General features: G+C 37.2%; 1 non-coding gene across 1 annotated transcript; it reads left to right on the top strand.

Annotated features, from left to right (window-relative positions):
- The first annotated feature begins 8,420 nt into the window (after positions 1 to 8,420).
- LOC113643778 lies at positions 8,421 to 8,477 on the top strand. Its single transcript, XR_003440866.1, has one exon. It is a non-coding gene; the product is annotated as a U7 small nuclear RNA (small nuclear RNA).
- Positions 8,478 to 9,368: the final 891 nt, after the last annotated feature.

A 9,368-nucleotide genomic window follows, 5' to 3' on the forward strand; every position in this document is an offset into this window, starting at 1 on the left:
TACACATGTGAATGCCACCAACACCAGGTTTATTTTCATAGTGACTGCATGAGTAAAATACAACATTCCAGATGGAAATAGTAATGGCAAAGGGCATTGGACCCATGAAGAAACCAGCACTACCCTGAGTACAACCCTTCACTGTTAAGAACTCAAAAAAGCACTACAGGAAAAAAATGCTTATTTTTCTTATAATAGTGTTTTCACATATTAACTCAAGATGTTTCACAACTAAACTATCTTGAGGAGATTCACAATTTAACTCCAACCTGTATTTTCTACAGATTAGAATTCAGGACCCTAATGATTGTAACTGAGAAATCACCATTCGAGAACTTAGGGGAGGAAGAGCCAGGTCTTCACATGAGACCCTGTCTGTAACCAAGCTAGTGTGTGACCACGAACTGGTGTTTACTGTCTGTGCCAAAACTTGTTGCTGAGGCAGAACCTGTGTCTATGCCTGAGACCCTACCTGCACCAGAACCGGTGTCTGCACCAGAATCGGTGTCTGCCCCCGAACCGGTGTCTGTGGCTGAACCGGTGTCTGTACCAGAATTGGTGTCTGTGCATAAGACCATGTCTGCACCCTAATCGGTGTCTGTGCCTGAACCAGTGTCTCTGCCTGAAATGGTGTCTTTCCACAGACACTACCTTCACCAGAATCGGTGTCTGTCCCAAAGACCCTGTCTGTGCCAGAATCTGAGAATTGGTGTCTCTGCTCAAATTGGTGTCTGCGCCCAAACCAGTGTCTGCACTAAAAACCAGTGTCTGTGCCCAAACCGGTGTCTGCTCCAGAATTGGTGTCTGTGCCCAAGACCCTCTCTGCACTAGTATTGATGTCTGCACCTGAACCAGTGTATGTGCCAAAGTCTGACTTGACATGCCATATATTTACAGACATGCAACAATTGTTTTGGTAGATTTAGCTGATTTGGTAGAAGTAAACAATTTACAATTTTTTGGATACACATTTAAAAAGTTATGGCCCAAATTTGGAGCCTGTGCCTATCTCACATGTCATCGGGCATCAAGGCAGGATACACCCTGGATGGAGTGCCAACCCATGGCAGGGCACACACACTCTCACTTACACAATCACACAATTTTCCAGAGATGTCAATCAACCTACCATGCATGTCTTTGGACCGGGGGAGGAAACCGGAGTACCCGGAGGAAACCCCCACGGGGAGAACATGCAAACTCCACACACACAAGGCGGAGGCAGGAATCAAACCCCCAAATTTCAAAACATTTCAACAGTTGGTTCTATGTGGTGACAGCCACCCTAGACAGAAAAAGAACATCAAGAAGAACAAGAAGAAAAAAAAGAAGAGGAACAACTACAACAAAAATTAGAATAACAATAGCCTGCCTATGCATCCTCTGTGCTTGGCCCCCTAATAAAAACATGGCGAGAAGCTTAAATAAGAAGCTTAAATATAACAGAACAGTGTTACAGTAACAAAATGCTACTAAAAATAAATAGGTTTAGATGTTAAACTGCATTAAAGTATAACTGCCTTTTAAATATAGAATTGTAAACATATTGAAATTGAGACTTATTTAACACTAATGGAACACTGATTATTTTCCTTTAGCAGTACTTTCCTTTAGATGTACTTAATTCAATGGACCATATCCAGAAAGATTAGTGAGGCGGATGTCTGTGTGTGTTGTGTGTGTGTGTGTGTGTGTGTGTGTGTGTGTGTGTGTGTGTGTGTGTGTGTGTGTGTGTGTGTGTGTGTGTGTGTGTGTGTGTGTGTGTGTGTGTGTGTGTGTGTGTGTGTGTGTGTGTGTGTGTATGTGCGTGTGTGTGTGTGTGTGTGCATGTACATTAACAGAGTCTCTTAGTAAGGTTGCACACACACACGCACGCACACACACACACACACACACACACACACACACACACACACACACACACACACACACACACACACACACACACACACACACAGTCCAACATGACAATGAGACATTAATATAAACAATTAAAAAAAGTGTTCTGAACACGGATGAATAAACATCCTTATCTGTACGACTTTCGAGAACATGAACGTGGAAACATAACTAAAACTAATCGTCCACAGACATGGAAGACTTTGTAACAGGCCCTTGAATTGCAGACTAACTATAAGGAAGGGGAGAGTTAAGCCAGCAATCACTCAAAAAAAAAAAACCAATAAGGATAATAGTGACCCACACACTCTGTTCTAACTGTACCAACTATCCATAACAAAAACACTGTGCTTATACTATTAATTAACTTATAGTTGTGCTGTACTTTACAACTATACATACCAAAAACACATATTCTTATACTATAAATATACTAATCAGTGTTGTAATGTAACGAAGTACAAATACTTCGTTACTGTACTTAAGTAGAAATGTCACGTATCTGTACTTTACTTCGCTATTTAAATTTATGTCAACTTTCACTTTTACTCCACTATATTTCCTAGATAAAATGTATACTTTTACTCCGTTATATTCCCACTAAGCATCTTCGTTACTCGTTACTACAAAATAAAATCAGAAGAAATGTTTGTGACTGCAATAAAGGTGGTTTGGGGAATCACTGCTCGTAGATTGTATTACGCAAGTACGCACGCTCTACGGAGAAGCAAAGGCACGCGCAGCGTGCACGCGCAGTCTGGAGGCATAACGTTAATCGGCTGAAAGCTGCAAATACGGCAAACAAAAGCAGTGACATTTCACTATTCTTATTACCAGAGTTGTAGCACAAACAAAATATTAATGCAAACAATCCATACAATACTAAATAAAAATAACATTTATTGATTTCGTCTTTGTCTTGTGAATATTTTTTTTTATTAATGACTGCATTCATTGGACACACACTGTTTGTAGAGAATGTACACATACATGAACTGATTTGATTCAAGACTGGCATCATTACATCATGCATAAAATGTTAGTGTCCACTTTTGCCATTTAATAATACCATAACTTTTGGCTTACTATGTAGTCATATAATATATAATATAAAACTTCTTGTTTTAAATTCTCACTGAGGGCTAAAGATGAAATCCTAGAACCGCCCCTGCTCTTATGCCTACCGAAAATCACTGAAATTTTACTTTTTACTTTTATTTCAAATACTTAAGTACATTTAATATCAGAAAATTACTTTTGATACTTAAGTACAGTATATATCGGATACTTTAAGACTTTTACTTGAGTAATATTCTAAAAGGTGACTTTCACTTCTACCAAAGTCTTTTTCTAGTACGATACTTGTACTTTTACTCAAGTATTGCTTTCTAGTACAACACTGATACTAATACTTGTGCTGTAACTTTGTGCTGTACTTTACAACTATACATAACAAATACACTATTCTTACACTATAAATATACTAATACTTGTTCTGTAACTTTACTGGACAGAAACGGATGAAAGCCACTAATATAACCTCAAGTCAAGTCAAGTCAAGTCAAGTCACCTTGTCACATCACCACAGCACATGTGCAATGGCGAGTGAAATTCTTGGGAGCGAGCTCCAGAAATTACAGAACCATTCACATACAGTAGTTAAGAAACATAAATAGAACAATTTACAAACAGGTTAAAAAAATGTGCAAAATGCTTAGTACCAGTTTAAATGTGCAAATGCGGAAAATGTGGAAAGGAATGTGCTCAGTCAGTACTCAGTACTACTAGACATACATATATACACACACACATGCACACACACACACACACACACACACACACACACACACACACACACACATATATATATATATATATATATATATATATATATATATATATATATATATATATAAGGTGCAACAGACTGTACAGATACAGAAATGTCCTGTGGTACCGATAGCTTATTGTCAGATAGATTGTTATTTTAAATTAAATGCAGTGTGTGTGTATAGTCCAGTGTGTATTGATGCAGTACGAATGCAGTGTGTATGTGTATAGTCCAGTGTTGAACTGTTGAAGTTTGAGTGCAGTGTGTAGCATACCATATTGTGGTGAATTGTTGCATTTTGAACAGTAGGGGGCAGCACGAGAATAATAGCAAACAACTGCAGTTTCCGGAGGGAAAGTCACAACCGGTGTGAGTTTGTCACAACACCAATGAGACTCACTTATTTATTTATGTTCAGTAACTGTGTAATTCTAATTAGTGTCTCTGGATATCTGGAGCCAATCAATCCAGGAGGCAACCCTGGGCAAAAGCCAGAGATAGAACCATCACTGTGCACCATGCACATATTCATTCAAACTCAGGGACACTGTAGCCTGTACACATACTTACATGTTTTTGCTGGTAGAGAACCTGTAGGAAACCCATATGAGAACAATCAAAATGTCAAAAGTAGAATGATTTGAGTGAGTATATTTTGATAATGAAAATATAATGAGATAGAAAATAAGCAGAAGTGCAATTTCCTGACATTTAATCACCTGAGAGCTTCTATTCAAACATCCATAAACAAAACCTTTTAATACTGAATCATTACATAGTATATTATATGCTTCATAAGCAAATGGCAAATGATACATGTTGGTATAGAAAATAAGCAGAATGTGCACAAGGTAAGAGAAGCTTCTTCTTCTACTTCTTTTCCTCTTAGGGGTCGCCACAGCGAATCATCTGTTTCCACCTTACTCTATCCTCGGCATCTTCTACTCTCACACCAATTAACTTCATGTCCTTTTTTAGCACATCTATATATTTCCTCTTTCACCTTCATCTTAACCTCTTACCTGACAGCTCCATCTCCACCATCCTTCTACCAATATAACCATCTCCCTCCTCTGTACATGTCCAAACCATCTCTGACCTTGTCCCCAAAACAGCCAACCTGATCTGTCTCTCTGATGTGCTCATTCTTTATCCTGTCCATCCTCGTCACTCCTAAAGAGAACCTCAACATCCTCATCTCTGCTACCTCCTTCTCTACCTCATGCCTTTTCCTCACTGCTACAGTCTCTAACCCATACAGTATCGCTGCTCTCACTACTGTCTTCTACACCTTTCCTTTGATTCTTGCTGACACTCTTCTGTCACAGAAAACTCCTGACACTTGTCACCACCATCTCCAACCTCGGCTCTTCACCTCAACCTTAACACTCAATTGTTCATTTGTATAAAAATCATTCTGGATAAGGGTGTCTACCAAATGCCATAAATGAGTATCCAGGAAATAAGCTAACTGCAATTCATTATTTCTTGACACATAATTTGAAAATCCTCCATGTTAAGTTCATTCACCCATTCATTCATTTTCTACCGCTTATCCGAACTTCTCGGGTCACGGGAAGCCTGTGCCTATCTCAGGCATCATCGGGCATCGAGGCAGGATACACCCTGGACAGAGTGCCAACCCATCGCAGCGCACACACACACTCTCATTCACTCACGCAATCACACACTACGGGCAATTATCCAGACATGCCAATCAACCGACCATGCATGTCTTTGGATTGGGGGAGGAAACCCCCGAGGTACAGGGAGAACATGCAAACTCTAAACACACAAGGTGCAGGCGGGAATTGAACCCCCAACCTTAGAGGTTTGAGGCAAACGTGCTAACCACTAAGCCACCGTGCCCCCTCCATGTTAAGTTTTTAAATTACCCTTTGATTCATATTTATCATGTTTTTAATTAGAATAAGAAGATAATAATGTAAGAAATAGTTCAATGAAAATTTTCCACTTTTATTTGCATTAACCCATTTCATGTGACATCCACAGGTGTGACACTGTAACTCCAGGAGCTCTCATTTCTCAGAATAATGACACTGAGAGAAATTTGTTTTCTTGTGTGGCAACACAGAGCTTCTGTGGATTTGTACCCTTCATGTAAATACCATGTATAATAATAATAATAATAATAATAATAATAATAATAATAATAATAATAATAATAATAATAATAATAATAATAATAATGCATTCTGTTTATGTTTTGGCTTTCTAGTATCCGTTGTCACAATACAGAAAAAGAAGGCTGGCAGAAAGAAGAAGGGGTTTAGTGTTTGATTGAAAGATGACATCTTAAACCAGGGGTCAGCAACCTTAAACACTCAAAGAGCCATTTGGACCCGTTTCGCACAGAAAAAAAATACAGGGAGCCACAAAACCCTTTTGACATCTAAAATGAAGATAACACTGCATATATTGTTTTTTACCTTTATGGATAGTATAGAAAAAACTGTAGTGTGTTGCATTTATGAAATCAATGATCTGCTACCGTGTAAACGAAATTTTATTTCTGCAGGCAAACAAAAATATTTTGAACATTTTGAACTAACCTTAACAAAAAATATGCTGGTTTGAAGGTTACTTTCAAATAAAATGTTCAATGTATAATTGAGTCCTCTTCGTATTCAGCGTGACATCTCCAACCTCCCCCACAACCCCCTTTTTTTTTCATTGGTTGTTGCGTTAAATCTTACCCAGATAGTGCTATTTTCTGATTGGCTATTGTGTAGCTTCTTTTTTTTTTTGATTGGCTGATAAGTGTCAGGCTCGACTAAGAACTGAGACGCGCTGGATTCCTGCTCGGTCCCATAGAGACAGCGGTGCGGACTGATACATTTTGGCGCTGCGGCATATTAAATATGTGATAAATAGTCAAAATGTTTTTCTGCGTGAGAAATACGATGGTGTGGCTGGAGAGCGTGAGAAAAGACCGAAATGCGTGACACTTGACAGTCCTGAATGACATCAAAACTTTAACCTGCCGGCTGCAGCAAACCAAAAATGCGTCTGCTTCTGTGTGTCGGATTTCGCAAGTTGGCAGTTATGACGCATATTTTGAGCGACAAAAAAATTAAACACGGTTTATTTTAATGTCACAAGAGCATCACGATCTTAGAATTTAGAATTACATTAAAAAAAACTAACCAATTAAAATAAATTTAAATTAAATATTTATTTTCCAAATCTACAGGGAGCCGCAGCAGAGGGATGAAAGAGCCACTTGCGGCTCCGGAGCCGCGGGTTGCCGAACCCTGTCTTAAACTTAAAATGCTTTGTAATTGGAAAGTATTAGTTTCCTATTGATTTTCTCTTTTATAACAGGCTGATGAGCAGATTAAAGATCTCTCTCTCTCTCTCTCTCTCTCTCTCTCTCTCTCTCTCTCTCTCTCTCTCTCTCTCTCACACACACACACACACACACACACACACACACACACACACACACACACACACACACACACACACACACACAGACATTGCTGCTAGAACGTTTTGCCTAAAATATGAGTGTGCAATTGTGGGCGTGTTCTAGTTTTGCTGAGATGTAATAAATCCATTGTCAGAGACACAGAGCTGATGGATGACAACAGATTCCCATAGAATATTTCTTACATTTATACTCACTTTTTGATTTTTATTTTAGTGCATTCTTTAGATTGAAAAGAAAAGCCTGAAATATGTGACAATGGAGTCACAAAGAGAAGGAAATATTCGTGCCTACTTGAATAACTGATATTAAAAGAATTGTGGAGAATTCAGAAATAGGTTTCACAGGCATTTATTGCAGGCATTTATCTGTACACCATTTCATTGGGGGAAAAAACAGCTTTGTACATGTAATGATTTTGCTTTCAATGCTCAATTTTTGTATTTAAAAAAGTCTGTCCAGATATGGTAATAAATATAGTATGTAAATATTATGTTATTTTAGTTAGTGTTAGTTTATTTTATGTTAGTTTCTGTTGACATTTGAAACATTTACCAGCTTTTTTCTTGAAATGTTTTCCTTCAAAGGGTAATATAACTCAATTTCAAATGCCATAATCGATTAACATAATTTCACACAAATACATAAATAAAACAGACTTTGAACTTTTACAATATTTTAACAAACATATATGTTACATTCTGACTGTTTGGTGCATAAACAAACAAATAAACTAATGAATAATCATAAGTTGAATGCGTCAGATGAAAAGTGCATGAATTTTTATGAAATTACAATATTTTAACATAATGAATTTTATTTTAATTTTAAACTTTTCTGGAAACTTTCTCTTTCCAATTCTCATATATGGGTAAATGAAACATATACATTTACTTATACATTTATTATGAACAGCTTTCTAACGTACCAAACGCTAGTGTAACTTTAAAATAAGCCCCGCCCACATGCTTGTGCTTCAAATGAACGCGAATATTCAGTGTGACGTAACGCCCGAAAATGGGTTTACCCATAAGTCCTTGCGCGCACAGTTTCTTTTAAATCTTTTACGATTTGTTTTTCTGCAACCACTCTTTGAAGGTGTATACGCGATTAAATTTTACATTTATACTGTTTAATATTTCAACAATTATTATTTAACACACGGCTCATCGAATCTACCGTCACTAAGCAACCTGTCACGGTCACCAAGACCTGGGACGTGCGCATTCATGAAATAGGAAGATTTGCTCTTTTAGTATTTGTCTAGCAGGTTTTTTCCTTTTGGAAAAAGCCCCTATGGTGGTTATAACATTAGATGAACATTTATGTTGTGTTTTACGTTAATATGGTGTTTCAGGCGTGTGTTTATGTGCATTAACACTGACTCAATGGATCAATGTGTGTTTTAGTTCTATTTTAATACGAGTGCACGTAAAGAAGTTAATAATTCTGTTGTATAGTTGTCTAATCGATCAGTTATAATGTTATTTTACGCCGTGTTAACAATACAACCATCTTCTTGTTTGTCTACAGTAATAGCTAAAGATTTTTATTATTAACCAGATGATTAGTTGATTCTCAAAAGGGGCGTGGCAAGAGGGGGCGTGGGGGTCGCACATCATAACATTTATATTTACAACATTTTTCACGTACATAGGTGCTTTTAAATCTCTAACACTGGATACATATTAATGCTGGCTCACTAGGTTACATACTTAAGATACCATGAGTTTAAAACATTGAGTTACAATGAAAATGTGTCAAAGGTTGTGAGTTTTTTTTTTTTTTTTTTTATAAATGCAAAAGATAGGGAAAGGGGTGCTAGTTGAAGTGTTTCCTGAATAAAGTAGATCTTCAAGCTTGAATAACATGTTTATTAAACTATTGAATGTATTATTGTTTTATGTTGTACTGCACTGTCTTGCACTTTATTTTACACATGTTCACTTTATGTACTTAGCTTTGTGTTGCACTTGCACTTCCATGCACTTCTCACACTTTATGTACATAACTGATCCGTCATATATTCTGTATTCATATTTAATACTCATACTGTCTATTGTATCTCATCTGTACTGTGTTGTATAGTACAGTGTTATGTCTGTATTGTCTTGTCTTATATAGTATAGTGTTATTTATATCTGTATTGTCTTGTATTGTATAGTGTTATGTCTGTATTGTCTTGTA

The sequence above is a fragment of the Tachysurus fulvidraco genome, chromosome 3 (genome assembly GCF_022655615.1).
Source record: "Tachysurus fulvidraco isolate hzauxx_2018 chromosome 3, HZAU_PFXX_2.0, whole genome shotgun sequence".
NCBI lineage: Eukaryota > Metazoa > Chordata > Actinopteri > Siluriformes > Bagridae > Tachysurus > Tachysurus fulvidraco.